The sequence below is a fragment of the Pseudophryne corroboree genome, chromosome 3 (genome assembly GCF_028390025.1).
Source record: "Pseudophryne corroboree isolate aPseCor3 chromosome 3, aPseCor3.hap2, whole genome shotgun sequence".
NCBI lineage: Eukaryota > Metazoa > Chordata > Amphibia > Anura > Myobatrachidae > Pseudophryne > Pseudophryne corroboree.
The window spans coordinates 565,232,358-565,252,645 of NC_086446.1; the positions used below are offsets into that span (position 1 = coordinate 565,232,358).

At 41.0% G+C, this 20,288-nt stretch overlaps 1 protein-coding gene and 2 long non-coding RNA genes across 4 annotated transcripts in view; 1 reads left to right on the top strand and 2 right to left on the bottom strand.

Annotated features, from left to right (window-relative positions):
• LOC135056311 (uncharacterized) overlaps positions 1-20,288 on the bottom strand; it is a 119,115-nt gene that overhangs the window by 45,709 nt on the left and 53,118 nt on the right. The gene's annotated exons all lie outside the window — the stretch shown is intronic.
• The window catches only part of CARD14 (caspase recruitment domain family member 14), a 230,857-nt gene that overhangs the window by 41,449 nt on the left and 169,120 nt on the right, over positions 1-20,288 (top strand). The window contains exon 1 of one of the 2 annotated variants that reach the window (XM_063961287.1): positions 14,996-15,018. The exons of the other annotated variant lie outside the window; for it this stretch is intronic. The gene's annotated coding sequence lies outside the window, so the exon portion shown is untranslated. Of the gene's footprint in view, positions 1-14,995; positions 15,019-20,288 lie in introns of those variants that run through there. 2 annotated transcript variants of the gene reach the window in all.
• LOC135058024 (uncharacterized) lies at positions 10,635-12,646 on the bottom strand. The gene is made up of 4 exons (XR_010244541.1): positions 12,622-12,646; positions 12,465-12,544; positions 12,184-12,254; positions 10,635-10,845 (listed from the first exon to the last, which is right to left on the bottom strand). It is a non-coding gene; the product is annotated as an uncharacterized LOC135058024 (long non-coding RNA).

Here is a 20,288-nt window from a genome sequence, read left to right on the forward strand (position 1 = left end):
CAAGCCATGTGTTGCCTTTGTCAAGCTGTAATAAGTAGGGGTAAGGACGTTAACCACCTCGGAACATCCTCCCTTATACGTCACCTGCAGCGCATTCATCATAAGTCAGTGACAAGTTCAAAAACTTTGGGCGACAGCGGAAGCAGTCCACTGACCAGTAAATCCCTTCCTCTTGTAACCAAGCTCACGCAAACCACCCCACCAACTCCCTCAGTGTCAATTTCCTCCTTCCCCAGGAATGCCAATAGTCCTGCAGGCCATGTCACTGGCAATTCTGACGAGTCCTCTCCTGCCTGGGATTCCTCCGATGCATCCTTGCGTGTAACGCCTACTGCTGCTGGCGCTGCTGTTGTTGCTGCTGGGAGTCGATGGTCATCCCAGAGGGGAAGTCGTAAGACCACTTTTACTACTTCCACCAAGCAATTGACTGTCCAACAGTCCTTTGCGAGGAAGATGAAATATCACAGCAGTCATCCTGCTGCAAAGCGGATAACTTAGGCCTTGGCATCCTGGGCGGTGAGAAACGTGGTTCCGGTATCCATCATTACTGCAGAGCCAACTAGAGACTTGTTGGAGGTACTGTGTCCCCGGTACCAAATACCATCTAGGTTCCATTTCTCTAGGCAGGCGATACCGAAAATGTACACAGACCTCAGAAAAAGACTCACCAGTGTCCTAAAAAATGCAGTTGTACCCAATGTCCACTTAACCACGGACATGTGGACAAGTGGAGCAGGGCAGACTCAGGACTATATGTCTGTGACAGCCCACTGGGTAGATGTATTGACTCCCGCCGCAAGAACAGCAGCGGCGGCACCAGTAGCAGCATCTCGCAAACGCCAACTCTTTCCTAGGCAGGCTACGCTTTGTATCACCGCTTTCCAGAATACGCACACAGCTGAAAACCTCTTACGGCAACTGAGGAAGATCATCGCAGAATGGCTTACCCCAATTGGACTCTCCTGTGGATTTGTGGCATCGGACAACGCCAGCAATATTGTGTGTGCATTAAATCTGGGCAAATTCCAGCACGTCCCATGTTTTGCACATACCTTGAATTTGGTGGTGCAGAATTATTTAAAAAACGACAGGGGCGTGCAAGAGATGCTGTCGGTGGCCAGAAGAATTGCGGCACACTTTCGGCGTACAGGCACCACGTACAGAAGACTGGAGCACCACCAAAAACGCCTGAACCTGCCCTGCCATCATCTGAAGCAAGAAGTGGTAACGAGGTGGAATTCAACCCTCTATATGCTTCAGAGGTTGGAGGAGCAGCAAAAGGCCATTCAAGCCTATACAACTGAGCACGATATAGGAGGTGAAATGCACCTGTCTCAAGCGCAGTGGAGAATGATTTCAACGTTGTGCAAGGTTCTGCAACCTTTTGAACTTGCCACACGTGAAGTCAGTTCAGACACTGCCAGCCTGAGTCAGGTCATTCCCCTCATCAGGCTTTTGCAGAAGAAGCTGGAGACATTGAAGGAGGAGCTAACACAGAGCGATTCCGCTAGGCATGTGGGACTTGTGGATGGAGCCCTTAATTCGCTTAACAAGGATTCACGGGTGGTCAATCTGTTGAAATCAGAGCACTACATTTTGGCCACCGTGCTCGATCCTAGATTTAAAACCTACCTTGGATCTCTCTTTCCGGCAGACACAAGTCTGCTGGGGTTCAAAGAACTGCTGGTGACAAAATTGTCAAGTCAAGCGGAACGCGACCTGTCAACATCTCCTCCTTCACATTCTCCCGCAACTGGGGGTGCGAGGAAAAGGCTCAGAATTCCGAGACCACCCGCTGGCGGTGATGCAGGGCAGTCTGGAGCGACTGCTGATGCTGACATCTGGTCCGGACTGAAGGACCTGACAACGATTACGGACATGTCGTCTACTGTCACTGCATATGATTCTCTCCCCATTGAAAGAATGGTGGAGGATTATATGAGTGACCGCATCCAAGTAGGCACGTCAGACAGTCCGTACTTATACTGGCAGGAAAAAGAGGCAATTTGGAGGCCCTTGCACAAACTGGATTTATTCTACCTAAGTTGCCCTCCCACAAGTGTGTACTCCGAAAGAGTGTTTAGTGCCGCCGCTCACCTTGTCAGCAATCGGCGTACGAGGTTACATCCAGAAAATGTGGAGAAGATGATGTTCATTAAAATGAATTATAATCAATTCCTCCGTGGAGACATTCACCAGCAGCAATTGCCTCCACAAAGTACACAGGGAGCTGAGATGGTGGATTCCAGTGGGGACGAATTGATAATCTGTGAGGAGGGGGATGTACACGGTGATATATCGGAGGATGATGATGAGGTGGACATCTTGCCTCTGTAGAGCCAGTTTGTGCAAGGAGAGATTAATTGCTTCTTTTTTGGTGGGGGTCCAAACCAACCAGTCATTTCAGTCACAGTCGTGTGGCAGACCCTGTCACTGAAATGATGGGTTGGTTAAAGTGTGCATGTCCTGTTTATACAACATAAGGGTGGGTGGGAGGGCCCAAGGACAATTCCATCTTGCATCTCTTTTTTCTTTCATTTTTCTTTGCGTCATGTGCTGTTTGGGGGGGTGTTTTTTGGAAGGGCCATCCTGCATGACACTGCAGTGCCACTCCTAGATGGGCCAGGTGTTTGTGTCGGCCACTAGGGTCGCTTAGCTTAGTCACACAGCTACCTCATTGCGCCTCTTTTTTTTCTTCTTTGCGTCATGTGCTGTTTGGGGACTAGTTTTTTGAAGGGCCATCCTGCGTGACACTGCAGTGCCACTCCTAGATGGGCCAGGTGTTTGTGTCGGCCACTTAGGTCGCTTATCTTAGTCACACAGCTACCTAATTGCGCCTCTTTTTTTTCTTCTTTGCGTCATGTGCTGTTTGGGGAGTGTTTTTTGGAAGGGCCATACTGCGTGACACTGCAGTGCCACTCCTAGATGGGCCAGGTGTTTGTGTCGGCCACTTGGGTCGCTTATCTTACTCACACAGCTACCTAATTGCGCCTCTTTTTTTCTTTGCGTCATGTGCTGTTTGGGGAGTGTTTTTTGGAAGGGCCATCCTGCGTGACACTGCAGTGACACTCCTAGATGGGCCAGGTGTTTGTGTCGGCCACTTGGGTCGCTTATCTTACTCACACAGCTACCTAATTGTGCCTCTTTTTTTCTTTGCGTCATGTGCTGTTTGGGGAATGTTTTTTGGAAGGGCCATCCTACGTGACACTGCAGTGCCACTCCTAGATGGGCCAGGTGTTTGTGTCGGCCACTTGGGTCGCTTATCTTACTCACACAGCTACCTCATTGCGCCTCTTTTTTTCTTTGCGTCATGTGCTGTTTGGGGAGTGTTTTTTGGAAGGGCCATCCTGCGTGACACTGCAGTGCCACTCCTAGATGTGCCAGGTGTTTGTGTCGGCCACTTGGGTCGCTGAGCTTAGTCATCCAGCGACCTTGGTGCAAATTTTAGGACTAAAAATAATATTGTGAGGTGTGAGGTGTTCAGAATAGACTGAAAATGAGTGGAAATAATGGTTATTGAGGTTAATAATACTTTGGGATCAAAATGACCCCCAAATTCTATGATTTAAGCTGTTTTTTAGGGTTTTTTGAAGAAGAAAAAAAACCGAATCCAAAACACACCCGAATCCGACAAAAAAAATTCGGTGAGGTTTTGCCAAAACGCGTTCGAACCCAAAACACGGCCGCGGAACCGAACCCAAAACCAAAACACAAAACCCGAAAAATTTCCGGTGCTCATCACTAATATATATATATGTATGCATGTTTAATATGCTATGTATATGTGTATATGTATGTGTGTGTATGTATATATATATATATATATATATATATATGTGTAGATATATGTACAGTATATATATATATATATATATATATACACACACATATATATATATACACCCACACATATATATATATACATACACACACACACAGACACCCTAGTTTTACGGACCCAGCATATACTGGGTCACCTCAGTCCCCACCCCCGTGATTGGCTCCGCCCAGTTCTGGAAACCCCCCCATGCAAATCCTGCGTTTGCCACTGCTTCTGTAAAATGTAATTTCCCAAATATACATGTAGAAATAATGGTTTGGCAAAAAAGTGGCTTTGACTCCCACAGGTTGACATTTCAAACCCTTTAGCAGATGTTTTATAAGCTATAATTAAAAAAATTAAAAAAAATTAATTTTGGCATTTATCCTATTGCTGCATATTGTAGATATTGGAAGACAATTCTGAGGTGATGATGAGCAGGAAGATCAGGAGAATAAATTGGGTATTTAGGTTTAGGCTGCGGAAAGGGAGGGTTAGGGGGGCATAGGAAGAAGGTAAGTATACTTACCTAGTCCCTGTCAGGATACTCACCTCATAAGAGCACCTCATTAGACCGACCGTGGGATTCCTTAATAACCCTAGGTTATCACATTCATTCACTTCACAAACTCACAAAATAAGGGGAATTCAATTGGCCATGATGATTTACAGCGGGCTGATTGCCCTCACATCCCTGTTGGGGGCTATCCAATTAGCCCAGAAGCATGGCCGCTGGCAGCCTGTTTTCAGGAAGCCAGAAGTGAAAACACAAAGGTCCATGAACTTATCATGGATTCTATGTGTTTTTGCACCTTAAAAAAAGGTCATTTTTTTAGCTGCAAAAGACGGGCTCTAATTAAATTATCGTGGCTAGTTGAATATTCCCAACTGTTTTCTTTTGGGAAATTATCAACTGTTGATTAATAATAATGACCTGTAAAGCTATAAATATTATGCCAAATTTCATAGATAACTATTCTGTCATTCTAGTCTTATAGGGGCATATTTACCACAATCGCTAGTAATCATTTGCCATGCTGCAAGTGACAGGACAGAGTTTCTGAGAAAGACCTGTTCTGGTGAAGGCTTGGAAGCAAAGTGACAGCTGCCACTCAGGGCCTGATTAAGAGGTGGACTAAAGAGTGATCGGTGCTGCGTCTTCGGTAGCAGGGTCTCTGAGAAGGTATGCAAATGATGCAGTTACCGTCTTTTGAAATGAGATGCTCGTCTGTGGCTTCTCAGATCCGCTGCATGCATTGGATCACCATCAGAAGCATGGAGTGGTCCATCGGACATTTGAGTAGCCATAATCTTACTCAGAATGTCCAGCACATCTATGCTGCAAAGGGCAGTGAATTTGCACCAGAAAACATCAATGTCATCTGATGCAGATTCACTGTCCTTTGCAGCATAGATGTGCTAGCCTTGGAACTACCACAAATTGGATGTGACATACCTCAGTTTTGTGCAACGCTTCCCATCTCCACTGCCAATCATGCTGCGGCTTACATCGCACTGTGGCCAACGTGGCAGCTGTATCGAGGCACTTACGCCCTGCATCTCTGATGCATGAGCAGTCTTCAAAACATCTGCCATCTGCGTAAAAATCAGAACACTGTCTACAGCTGAATCAACCTCTCACTTTGCTTCTGGATATGGGACAGCTGTGCTGCGCATGCAGCAGTATGAGTCAGCTGTACAAAACACACCAGAGTAGACCATTAGCTATGGGCTACCATCACCTGAAGATGTAATTGGCTACCAGGCCATACTCCAGAATGCACATTCGGCAGCATGGCTATTTCATAATTAAGAATTCCCCTTAGCAAGGCCAAAAGCAGGATTTAGCGAGGGGGTTTCCGTTGTGTATGTATATGCGCAGGTTTGTGTAATAAATAAATATATATATATATATATATAGAAGATGTACTCACACAAACAAACATACATACATACATATGTACGGAGGCAGGACGGCACTCATAGAGACTGGTAAACCATAGAAAATGAGCACGCTGAAGCTGTTTGTCAACGTTTCAGAGTTAGACTCCTTTAAAAGAGTCTAACTCTGAAACGTTGGCATACAGCTACAGCATCCTGTGCTAATTTTCTATGGTTTACCAGTCTCTATGAGTGCTGTCCTGCCACCGTACATATTATCTGATTCTGACGGGCACCGGAGCATGTTGTGCGGTACTAGTAAGGAGTGCCAGTCATCATTTGCAGATATATATATATATATATAGTGTATATATATATATATATATATATATATATATATATGTATATATATATATATGTATATATATATATTTGAAAAGATATAAGACCTTTATCGCGCTAAAGATGAGAAAGCTTCAACTTAGGGAAGATACCCCCTGTTAGATGGGGTATGAACAACAGATAGTGAAAGAAGAGATTTCCCCAGGGAGCTGATGTCGTACTTTGGTATGTACAAGTTTTGTATAATAAAATAATCTTAAAAAAGAGAGATTGTTTATTTTTTTAAAAAGCAATACATAAAACTGTTTACAATTTGCCCAGAATAACAATAAACAATGTTTGTACAGACGATAGTTGTGTTGGTAATTCAAACAACATCAAAATGATCTTCTTTGTAGAGATGTCAGAGAACAATGTGCTAACCCAACGCGTTTCGTCCTACAGACTTCATCAGGGGTGTATTAATCTAAACAATACAGAAACATTCATAAACAACTTCACTCTTCTAGTTATAATACAATTAACTCTCTTCAAAAGCTTATTGAATACATACCAAAGAATCACAATATGGACATACATCTTATCGTGTCTTCAAAAAGGCAATTTAACAATGCTTAAAATAGTATCGGACCAAATTTCACCATATGGGGTATCTGTAAAATCATAACATATGTTACTAAAAGAATATTACCATAAAAATATACTGTATGGACAGGATATATTATGTGAGGAGGAACAGAGGAGGAGGACTGGTTTACAAGGATTCTATTGGGCTTTTAATTAGCCTTACTGCATCATACTTAGTCAGAAAGGATTGTCTGATCATATTTGAATGTTAAACATATTTATACGTTGAACTTTTGATAAATATGGGACCAACAGAATGTGTAGATAATTCTCTGATGAAGCGTTACTAATATTCGCTTAATATTCACCAATTGGAAGTTTGAAGTGTAGATATACAGTACATATAAATAATTGTTATATATTTTATTTACTTTTATTTTAATTTTATTTTTATTCGCAAATAAAAATAAAAAAGTAAATAAAATATATAACAATTATTTATATGTATATCTACACTTCAAACGTCCAATTGGTGAATATTAAGTGAATATTAGTAACGCTTCATCAGAGAATTATCTACACATTCTGTTGGTCCCATATTTATCAAAAGTTGAACGTATAAATATGTTTAACATTCAAATATGATCAGACAATCCTTTCTGACTAAGTATGAAGCAGTAAGGCTAATTAAAAGCCCAATAGAATCCTTGTAAACCAGTCCTCCTCCTCTGTTCCTCCTCACATAATATATCCTGTCCATATATTTTTATGGTAATATTCTTTTGGTAACATATGTTATGATTTTACAGATACCCCATATGGTGAAATTTGGGCCGATACTATTTTAAGCATTGTTAAATTGCCTTTTTGAAGACACGATAAGATGTATGTCCATATTGTGATTCTTTGGTATGTATTCAATAAGCTTTTGAAGAGAGTTAATTGTATTATAACTAGAAGAGTGAAGTTGTTTATGAATGTTTCTGTATTGTTTAGATTAATACACCCCTGATGAAGTCTGTAGGACGAAACGCGTTGGGTTAGCACATTGTTCTCTGACATCTCTACAAAGAAGATCATTTTGATGTTGTTTGAATTACCAACACAACTATCGTCTGTACAAACATTGTTTATTGTTATTCTGGGCAAATTGTAAACAGTTTTATGTATTGCTTTTTAAAAAAATAAACAATCTCTCTTTTTTAAGATTATTTTATTATACAAAACTTGTACATACCAAAGTACGACATCAGCTCCCTGGGGAAATCTCTTCTTTCAATATATATATATATATATATATATATATATATATATATATCGTAGAAAGTTCCAAATGGTTTGGAAGGTGCACTCGCACAAAATAAACACTCGTAGATATTTCTTCATAAAATCACCAATGCTTTTATTGTCGACGTTTCGGTCTGATCACAGGCCTTTATCAAGACGGGTGATATATCATGTTTTCTAATTCACCATTAGAAACAGCATGTGTATAGTCTGCAAATGAACAGTAATATACAGTCACAAGCAATATGCCTCACCGGCCCCCAAGGGTACTTGACAGCTACATTAATGGACCCACCACCACAGATACACACCTATTGAAACAGTGCCATAAAAGTATTTCCATCAAAAGGAAAACGTCGACAATAAAAGCATTGGTGATTTTATGAAGAAATATCTACGAGTGTTTATTTTGTGCGAGTGCACCTTCCAAACTATTTGGAACTTTCTACGATATATGTGTGGACCCATTCGGTCCATTAGGAGCACCCACCATTTGATGAACTTTTATTGATGAGAGTGCAGGATTACTGTTGTTTTTATATATATATATATATATATATATATATATATATACACACTGCTCAAAAAAATAAATGGAACACTTAAACAACACAATGTAACTCCAAGTCAATCACACTTCTGTGAAATCAAACTGTCCACTTAGGAAGCAACACTGGTTGACAAACAATTTCACATGCTGTTGTGCAAATGGAATAGACAACAGGTGGAAATTATAGGCAATTAGCAAGACACCCCCAATAAAGGAGTTGTTCTGCAGGTGGTGACCACAGACCACTTCTCAGCTCCTATGCTTTCTGGCTGATGTTTTGGTCACTTTTGAAAGCTGGCGGTGCTTTCACTCTAGTGGTAGCATGAGACGGAGTCTACAACCCACACAAGTGGCTCAGGTAGTGCAGCTCATCCAGGATGGCACATCAATGTGAGCTGTGGCAAGAAGGTTTGCTGTGTCTGTCAGCGTAGTGTCCAGAGCATGGAGGCGCTACCAGGAGACAGGCCAGTACATCAGGAGACGTGGAGGAGGCCTAGGAGGGCGACAACCCAGCAGCAGGACCGCTACCTCCGCCTTTGTGCAAGGAGGAACAGGAGGAGCACTGCCAGAGCCTTGCAAAATGACCTCCAGCAAGCCACAAATGTGCATGTGTCTACTCAAACGATCAGAAACAGACTCCATGAGGGTGGTATGAGGGCCCGACGTCCACAGGTGGGGGTTGTGCTTACAGCCCAACACCGTGCAGGATGTTTGGCATTTGCCAGAGAACACCAAGATTGGCAAATTCGCCACTGGCGCCCTGTGCTCGTCACAGATGAAAGCAGGTTCTCACTGAGCACATGTGACAGACGTGACAGAGTCTGGAAACGCCAAGGAGAACGTTCTGCTGCCTACAACATCCTCCAGCAGTTGGCCCTGGGTTCCTCCTAATGCAAGACAATGCTAGACCTCATGTGGCTGGAGTGTGTCAGCAGTTCTTGCAAGACAAAGGCATTGGCCCGCCAATTCCCCAGACCTGAATCCAATTGAGCACATCTGGGACATCATGTCTCGCTCCATCCACCATCCGCCACGTTGCACCACCGACTGTCCAGGAGTTGGCGGATGCTTTAGTCCAGGTCTGGGAGGAGATCCCTCAGGAGACCATCCGCCACCTCATCAGGAGCATGCCCAGGTGTTGTAGGGAAATCATACAGACATGTGGAGGCCACACACACTACAGAGCCTCATTTTGACTTGTTTTAAGGACATTACATCAAAGTTGGATCAGCCTGTAGTTTGTTTTTCCACTTTAATTTTGAGTGTGACTCCAAATCCAGACCTCCATGGGTTAATAAGTTTGATTTCCATTGATAATTTTTGTGTGATTTTGTTGTCGGCTTATTCAACTATGTAAAGAACAAAGTATTTAATAAGAATATTTCATTCATTCAGATCTAGGATGTGTTATTTTAGTGTTCCCTTTATTTTTTTGAGCAGTGTGTATATATATATATATTTGTGTGGTCGTCTGGCACTCTGGATGATAAAAAGCAAAGATGTCGGGGTGCCCTCCTGAAATTAATATAACTCTATTGAAGAAAAATAGGCGGCACTCCACGGAATCAGGTTATGCATCATAGGTGAGGTGAAAAAAAAAAGTATTTTGTTTATTGTTTTTCACCTCACCTATGATGCATAACCAGATGAAAAGGCCGTAGAGCCTTGAAACGTTGTTTTTTGCACCATGAATTTTTTTTTTAATACAGTTTGACTTTATTTGAGTCCTTGGAGTGCTATTTTTCTTCAATAGAGGTCCTATCACAGGACCCAAAGAGGATTACTATATATATATATATATATATATAGAGAGAGAGAGAGAGAGAGAGAGAGAGAGAGAGAGAGAGAGACGGATAGATAAATATATATATATATATATATATAAATTACACAGTTATGTATACATACACAAATTCACACATGTAAACACACATACATACATACATACATACACAAGCACATACACAAACATACATACATACATAGAAAAGGAACTAAGACTCCTTAATTGCGCTAATATCTGATGAAGCTCAAACCACTGAGAAATACCCCCTTTCAGAAGGGGTACTAAACATAGAATAGACAAAAGAAAAGGGGTTCTCTTGGGAGCTTAACCACCACGGATATCTAATACATATAATAAAAATATTGTTTATTAAAACAACATATTACAGTATTGTCGTATAGACTTCCATAACATGAATAGCAGGATCACACATGTTGATTGAGTAATACATTCATTTGTGATAATCTATTGTATGATGTTCTCAGTCGTTCGGTGAAGTGCTTATTCTTCAACACGAAAAAGCATGTGTGATCTGTTCACAAATTCATAAAAACCCAAATTCGTAGAAAACCAACGCATTTCGTCCGTTAGGACTTCATCAGGGTTTCACATCTAGGTGGTTCACAAAAGATATACATCAAATAATATCCCTTAAAATGACATTGACAAATACATTTTTTAAACAGGATTTACACAACTGCGCCTACTTGCAAAATAAATTGTCAGTATAAGTGAAAGAACCACGGAATAATATGTAGTATGAAAAATACTGACGTTTATTTGTATATAATTTATTTTGCAAGTAGGCGCAGTTGTGTAAATCCTGTTTGAACTTTAAATACTGGAGGTTTCTGGGTTTAACCTCTCACACGTACTGCTGCCACCCCAGTATTACTTATATAAGTAGAGCGTTGGTCACATTTACAAAGAAACAAATAAATTTTTTAAATCCACATATGTATCAAATATCCATATTTATGAAATCACTTCAGTATTTGATATTATCTTAAATGCTCAAATAAAGACAATAAATCATATAAAATATACAAAAGAAGAATAAGAAGAATAAGAATGAGAAGAACATTGGAGGAAGAGAGAACAAGAGAAGAAGAAAATAAGGATCGGAACCCTATTGTGCAGATCAACTTCAAATGTCAGATTAGAAACTGATATGTTAGTATAGTTATTAGCTTGTTCTTTTCGTCATATAACCAGACAGTTCATTGAACGTACACTGGTAAACAGATTGTATGATGACTGTAAGAATAACATCTGGTTTATATGATACTTAGTTGGTTAATTAAAGCGGTTATACATACCAAAGAATGGCTTCACCAAAAAAAGTAAATACAAACAAAGCATGGAATTGCTGAGAATGTATTCCTATAAAGTAGAATTACACTCCCATTAGGTATATCCGTCCTTATGCTAAATGTAGAAAATTTTATAAATGTGAAGCACCGTTCTGTTGAGGATAATTCTTAACAAATATAACAATAGCCCCAATAGGCAGACTAACATTATGATATTCATAGGAGGAATACATTAATTAAGATTTGATATAGTCTTGAAAATTAATTCAATCCACAGCTAATCAAGGTCCAATGAAATAGATGTTTCAATAAATTCTCTCACTATACTGAGGTGTGCCTATATTACAGAAATTCATATATAGTAAACCATTATAATTTAGATCAAATCATATATAATAAAACACCAGTATCCAAATGATATCCACATGTACATGTATATGTAGATTTATAAAGGACCATGCTGAAATATAGACTGTTCCTATATAGAATAGTAATAATCTACTGTAATAATTCATGTATGGCCAGAGATTAAGGCTTCTTTACTGAGTATATAGAAGCTCTCAATTTTAAGTGTGTATTCCCACTTATGGGGATATTGATCCACCTAAAGACAGTGATTTAGACAACATAAACTCACCTTTTAGGTACTAATTGACCTTCAAATTATGGGTGTGGCCGAAGTAAATCAGTAGTATATCCGTATGCTTCCTATGGGATTAGGGATACTTAATTAGGATTAGGAATTCATTAAACCTTGTAAAAAAAATACCAATAATAAGCTACCCCCAGTATGGCAACAAATTGAATAAGGGAATGTAGCAACTAAATTTAACACTAGTGACAGGCTGGATAGGTCATATATACACTTATGTGAATAAATAGATTATTTTATTCTAATTATTTAAGAGACAGGCTCACCTTCTAATAAATCCTGTTTGGACTTCAAAAATAAAAGGGCAAACCAGATGGATTCAAAAAAGCACTATCCAATCCAATCCCTATAAAAATTGGATATTTTAGTTGAAAGTTAGACATTTCTTATTCAATTTCAGACTGGATAGGATAAGAAATTTACCTGACGTAGTGTCTTAAGGTCCACCTCACAGCTATAAGTGAGAGTGAACTCTTTGCACCTATATATACCCCCTGTGTGATTGACATTTCCTGTCAGAATAATTAAGTCACTCAATTAGGTTCATTAACATCACCTAAAAAACCTTTTTAGACTTAATAAACCTATTGAGCTTTTGTTAAATGCATGCATGACTTAGAAAGATCCCTATTGATGCTTTATATATTGTATCTGATATAACAGACAACTTAAACAGGTTAAGGAGCGCATAATTGCATTCCACTCCTGCCGGGCGGCGTGCGTTCCACAGCCACGACTTCCGGTTCTGGCGGAAATACGTCATGCGTTCCACGGACGCCAGGTAGTGCGTTCCATGGTTGCTGATGCCGCGCTCTAATATATCTGTATCTCTGTGTTCCATGGACGTCGTTCATGCGTTCCATGGACGCTAGCGCCGCACTAAGCATATGTCTATACCTTCAACATATGCCGCTGACATCACAACTATAAACGGCTCCAACAGTACCGCTGAAAATGATAGATAATTCCCTATAGAGAACCCCTACAGATAAATACATCAATATCCGTGTTTACTATTTATACACCATTTTAATTTATTATATAAACCCCAGTGGGCAACAAAATTAATATAATGATTATTTAAAGAACACAAATTTACTGTGCACAAAATCCCTAACACATTATCCATTATTTATTAACCAATCTTTAATAATACTCTTAACCTTATTACTATTAGAATAATACCTACTGCATTAAATTATACCTCCAATCATAATGTGTGAGTGTGAATTCATTTTCATTTTTATATTTAAATTGAATATATGCGCTGAATTCAGCCTGTAGACCAATTGAATTCTAGTATCATCATAAAATAAGTGAAAGACTATTCTAGGAAATTTAAATTATTTTGTAGACAGTGATGCTAATTACACCATGCTTAATATTAGATAGTGCTCCCTATCTGTATTAAAATACTAACCTACCACAACATAACGTTACCCAATTATAATTAATCTCAGTTTAATGAATACCCTCTATAACGTGAATTAACAGTATCGGGGGTTGATCAATAGATCCACCATTAATACATAATTCCCTATTATCTATCCCAACATTTTACTGACCAAGAGATAGGGACAATGAAACAAACATTTAAGTTTACCCACACTGTCGGGTATTAAAAGGATGTGAAAACTAATGATTTGTGCGGACTTGTAAATGAGTCCTACTAAGGAGATGGATAAAGAATTAAATAAAAAGAAATCTACCGTTCTCCCTTCAAATTAGTGAGAACCACACAATTGTCTCAAACTTGATTGGAAGTGTTGAATCAGAACCACGCAACAATCTATATCAGCATGATCCCCTATTTACAAAAAATTCAAGACAGAATATATGATCCCATAAAACTCTATGGCAACCTAATAACTTATTCATAAAATGATTAGGTAAGTGATATATATGTAAATATTTCTTACTTATATTAACAAAACCAGAGACTGACAGAGATGGATTCCTGACCCAGGTAAGGGATATGTATGTAAACATTCCTTACTAATATTAATATGACCAGAAAATGATAGAAACTGAATTCCTAACCCAGAGAAAGCAGATAGAAGGTAAAGTATCCTAAGGAATAAAGAAATAAAACTGACCCCAAATCGTAAGGTGCCTATCCTTGACCCAGAGAAAGCAAATAAAAGATAGTGGAGAATCCTAAAGAAATGAGACAATGTCAATATCTTCATTTAGGCCCTTGGGGGCCAAGGTATCGAGTGTGTATATCCAGTATGTCTCTCGTTTTGATAGGGTTAAATCTCTATTGCTACCTCTTGGATCCAGCGGTATGTGTTCCAAGATTGTGAAAGTAAAATTATCCTTAGTTACAATAGAATTGTGCTTATCGGCATAATGTTTGGAGAGGCTGTGAGAAGGAAGTTTAGTGCGGCGCTAGCGTCCATGGAACGCATAGAGATACAGATATATTAGAGCGCGGCATCAGCAACCATGGAACGCACTACCTGGCGTCCGTGGAACGCATGACGTATTTCCGCCGGAACCGGAAGTCGCGGCTGTGGAACGCACGCCGCCCGGCAGGAGTGGAATGCAATTATGCGCTCCTTAACCTGTTTAAGTTGTCTGTTATATCAGATACAATATATAAAGCATCAATAGGGATCTTTCTAAATCATGCATGCATTTAACAAAAGCTCAATAGGTTTATTAAGTCTAAAAAGGTTTTTTAGGTGATGTTAATGAACCTAATTGAGTGACTTAATTATTCTGACAGGAAATGTCAATCACAGAGGGGGTATATATAGGTGCAAAGAGTTCACTCTCACTTATAGCTGTGAGGTGGACCTTGAGACACTACATCAGGTACATTTCTTATCCTATCCAGTCTGAAATTGAATACGACATGTCTAACTTTCAACTAAGATATCCCATTTTTATAGGGATTGGATTGGATAGTGCTTTTTTGAATCCATCTGGTTTGCACTTTTAATTTTGAAGTCAAAACAGGATTTATTAGAAGGTGAGCCTGTCTCTTAAATAGTTAGAATAAAATAATCTATTTATTCACATAAGTGTATATATGACCTATCCAGCCTGTCACTAGTGTTAAATTTAGTTGCTACATTCCCTTAATCAATTTGTTGCCATACTGGGGGTAGCTTATTATTGGTATTTTTTTTTTTAAAAGGTTTAATGAATTCCTAATCCTAATTAAGTATCCCTAACCCCATAGGAAGCATACAGATATACTACTGATTTACTTCGGCCACACCCATAATTTGAAGGTCAATTAGTACCTAAAAGGTGAGCTTATGTTGTCCAAATCACTGTCTTCAGGTGGATCAATATCCCCATAAGTGGGAATACACACTTAAAATTGAGAGCTTCTATATACTCAGTAAAGAAGCCTTAATCTCTGGCCATACATGAATTATTACAGTAGATTATTACTATTCTATATAGGAACAGTCTATCTTTCAGCATGGTCCTTTATAAATCTACATATACATGTACATGTGGATATCATTTGGATACTGATGTTTTATTATATATGATTTGATCTAAATTATAATGGTTTACTATATATGAATTTCTGTAATATAGGCACACCTCAGTATAGTGAGAGAATTTATTGAAACATCTATTTCATTGGACCTTGATTAGCTGTGGATTGAATTAATTTTCAAGACTATATCAAATCTTAATTAATGTATTCCTCCTATGAATATCATAATGTTAGTCTGCCTATTGGGGCTATTGTTATATTTGTTAAGAATTATCCTCAACAGAACGGTGCTTCACATTTATAAAATTATCTACATTTAGCATAAGGACGGATATACCTAATGGGAGTGTAATTCTACTTTATAGGAATACATTCTCAGCAATTCCATGCTTTGTTTGTATTTACTTTTTTGGTGAAGCCATTCTTTGGTATGTATAACCGCTTTAATTAACCAACCAAGGCGTACATGCAATTGCGGTCGAATTGCCGAAAATGTCGAAAAACGGGGCATTTTCGACAAAAAAAAATATTCAACAATGCAATACAGTACTTTTCGACAAAAAAAATGACTTTTCAGATTCGACTTTTTGACATTCGACAGTTCACAAATTCGACATGTCTGCAATGGTAAAAATGCGGCTTTTCGACAAAAGTATATTCAATTGGAAAATGTCGATTCGACAACAGTGCTTTTCGACAGTAAATTCGTCAATTTCATTCCGCCTCACTTTGCTGGCGGAATCTAATAAAAAAAATTTAAAACATGTTTTTTTTGTGTTTTTTTTTATTGCTAATAGCATATCTATTTATATTAGAAGGGATTAGGTGCTTGGTTTGTCTATTAGGATTTTCAACTATTATTTATATATTTTTTAAAATAATATTTTTTTTTTAACTGACTAAAATTGAGAGAGCATGGTTTTCAGTGGGAAGGGTGGGAATGGGTTAAAATTCTGGAAAAAAAAATGTGTGGGGTCCCCCCTCCTAAGCATAACCAGCCTCAGGCCGGTCCTGGTTGTAAAAATACGGAGAAAAAATGGACAGGGGATCCCCCGTATTTTTAGAACCAGCACCGGGCTCTGCGTCTGGTCCTGGTGCAAAAAATATGGGGGACAAAAAGCGTAGGGGTCCCCCGTATTTTTTGAACCAGCACCGGGCTCCACTAGCTGGGGAGATAATGCCACAGCCGGGGGACACTTTTATACCGGTCCCTGCGGCCGTGGCATTAAATACCCAACTAGTCACCCCTGGCTGGGGTACCCTGGAGGAGTGGGGACCCCTTAAATCAAGGGGTCCCCCCTCCAGCCATCCAAGGGCCAGAGGTGAAGCCCGAGGCTGTCCCCCCCCTCCCCATCCAAGGGCTGCGGATGGGGGGCTGATAGACATGTGTAAAAATAAAAGAATATTGTTTTTTGCAGCAGAACTACAAGTCCCAGCAAGCCTCCCCCGCAAGCTAATACTTGGAGAACCACAAGTACCAGCATGCGGGGGGAAACGGGCCCGCTGGTACCTGTAGTTCTTCTGCAAAAAAAATACCCAAATAAAAACTGGACACACACATACTTACCTATGTTCACACGCCAACTGTGTCCACGTTTACACATGGGACCCCTTTCCCCGAATGCTGAGACCCCCGTGACTCCTGTCACAGAGGGTCCCTTCAGGCAAAGTTCCCACCATTGAATATAATGGAGGGTCTTTGCGATGCGCTGTCTGACAGCTCAGACGCGCATAGGCAATCAGGAGAGTGCCACGACGTGGCGCTCCCTGATTGGCTGAAGGGACCCTCTGTGACAGGAGTCACGGGGGGTCTCAGCGTTCGGGGAAAGGGGTCCCATGTGTAAACATGGGACCCCTTTCAGTCCGTGTGGATCAGGTAAATGCGGTTTGTTTTTTTTGTCGAATCCTTTTTTTATTGAATATGTCGAATTCCGGCACCCGCCGGCCGGAATTCGGCGGTCGAATTGTGTCGAATTTAAAAACGGGCAAAAAAATGCCGCAATTCTCCCGGAATTGCATATGCCCCCTAGTATCATATAAACCAGATGTTATTCTTACAGTCATCATACTGTTTATCAGTGTACGTTCAATGGACTGTCTGGTTATATAACGAAAAGAACAAGCTAATAACTATAGTAACATATCAGTTTCTAATCTGACATTTGAAGTTGATCTGCACAATAGGGTTCCGATCCTTATTTTCTTCTTCTCTTGTTCTCTCCTCCTCCAATGTTCTTCTCATTCTTATTCTTCTTATTCTTCTTTTGTATATTTTATATGATTTATTGTCTTTATTTGAGCATTTAAGATAATATCAAATACTGAAGTGATTTCATAAATATGGATATTTGATACATATGTGGATTGAAAAAATGTATTTGTCAATGTCATTTTAAGGGATATTATTTGATGTACATCTTTTGTGAACCACCTAGATGTGAACCCCTGATGAAGTCCTAACGGACGAAACGCGTTGGGTTTCTACGAATTTGGGTTTCTATGAATTTGTGAACAGATCACACATGCTTTTTCGTGTTGAAGAATAAGCACTTCACCGAACGACTGAGAACATTTTACAATAGATTATCACAAATGAATGTATTACTCAATCAACATGTGTGATCCTGCTATTCATGTTATGGAAGTCTATACGACAATACTGTCAGGGCCGGCTCGAGGCATGTTCGACTCGAGCGGCCGCGCAGGGCGCCACCCTTAAAGGGCGCCGCACGCTGGCGCCGCCATGTCGGAGCCTGGAGCCGGCCCTGATCTCCCCTGCTGTCCTCCTGCTTGTTAGTGAGCTGTGTGCGCTATGCGGCGCTGGCGTCTGATGTCAGACACCGGCGCCGCACAGCGCACACAGTTCTGTGTCTTTTCCAGGAGCGCACGCCGAAGGCGCGCGCATAGAGTATGGGAGGGGGCTTTCTCGCACAGGGTGCTAGTAGGCCTGGAGCCGGCCCTGAATACTGTAATATGTTGTTTTAATAAACAATATTTTTATCATATGTATTAGATCTCTGTGGTGGTTAAGCTCCCAAGAGAACCCCTTTTCTTTTGTATATACATACATACATATCATACAAAAACACACATAAACAAAGACTGGGGCAGTACGGATGGTGTAATGGTTAGCATTACTGCCTCACAGCACTGAGGTCATGGGTTCGATTCCCACCATGGCCCTACTTGCGTGGGTTTCCTCTGGGTACTCTGGTTTCCTCCCACAATCCCAAAAATATACTGGCAGGATAATTGGCTCCCAAAACAAATTATCCCTAGCGTGAATGTGTCTGTGTGTACATGTGATAGGGAATATAGATTGTAAGCTCCACTGGGGCAGGGACTAGATTGTGAATGGGCAAATATTCTCTGTAAAAGCGATGCGGAATATGTGTGCGCTATATAAATAACTGGTAATAAATAAAATAAATCATTTAAAACTTACATACAATATACAAGGCTGGGAGCAGCTGAGGGACGGCCGCGGCAGTGTGAGGATGGAGGGATCTGCTGTGGCTGTGCATACGCAGCCAGCAGCTCCCCCGGCACCCGGAACATTCTCTAAGCAGAGAGCTGCACAGCTGTGTCTCCGTCTCAAAACATTTTTTGGGGTCATCAGGGTGGGGGTTTCCAGCAGGGACGTGCAGTCAGGGAAGGCAGGGGAGGCAGTGCCATTCTGTGTCATAAGTATCTGCTTTATCCTTTCTATTATTTAAATTATGTTAAAAAAAGTTTTACATGTGTTCGGAGGCACCAGTCTCGGTGCCTCCTGCTGTCAATATGTAAGGGCCGGAAGCAGGGGGCGGGGGCCAAACATCGGGCTGTAGAAGCCCATTAAATAAAAAACCTGTAAGCGGCACTAGTATGAGTGCCTCTGTGACAGGGGCGTGCTTTCAGCCCATATGAAAGCACGCCCCTGTCACTAACACTGATGTGATTGGACTGGCTGCCCGGCACCAAACCACCCCCAATTCCTGGGCTGGCTGACTTGAGCATAAGACACCCGCCCCCCCTTACCCCCCAATCTTAACCAGCGGCGGCCGATAATCCCCATTCCCCCCTTCCCCCACCCCCCGGCTTCACCCGCTGGAGTTTAAAGTCGCAGCGGCCGCTTCATATACAGGGAGAGCAGGAGACTGCAGCGAAGGTCCTGCCGCCCTCCCAGGGCCTTCCGCCGCTCACCTCACACACAGTCAGCACCAGGGCTCCGGGGAACACCCTGCGGGGAGAAGACCTCTGCTGCGGGGCTCCAGCAGTAAGGAGAGAGGGGGGTGGATGAATACCCCTGCTGCGGGGCTTCAGTGGTAAGGAGACCTGGCTGGGGGGATGAAGACCTCTGCTGTGGGGCTCTGGTGGTGGGGAGAGAGGGGAGGGGGGGATCCACTGCTGTGGGGTTCTGGTGGTGGAGGGGGGGGAGTAGTCCACTGCTCCATGAATGGGGAGGAAGGGGTAGAAGTCAGTAGCTGCAGCAGTGGCAGATCTACCGCCATGGTTGATGCTAGATTCAAGTGGGCTAGGGGACCTTTTCCATCAGGGAGAGGAGCCACGACACAAGGGGGAGGAGCTAGGCCAGCGGAATAGTTCCTCTACTATCCACGCCACCAACTATTACCTTTAGTAATCAGGT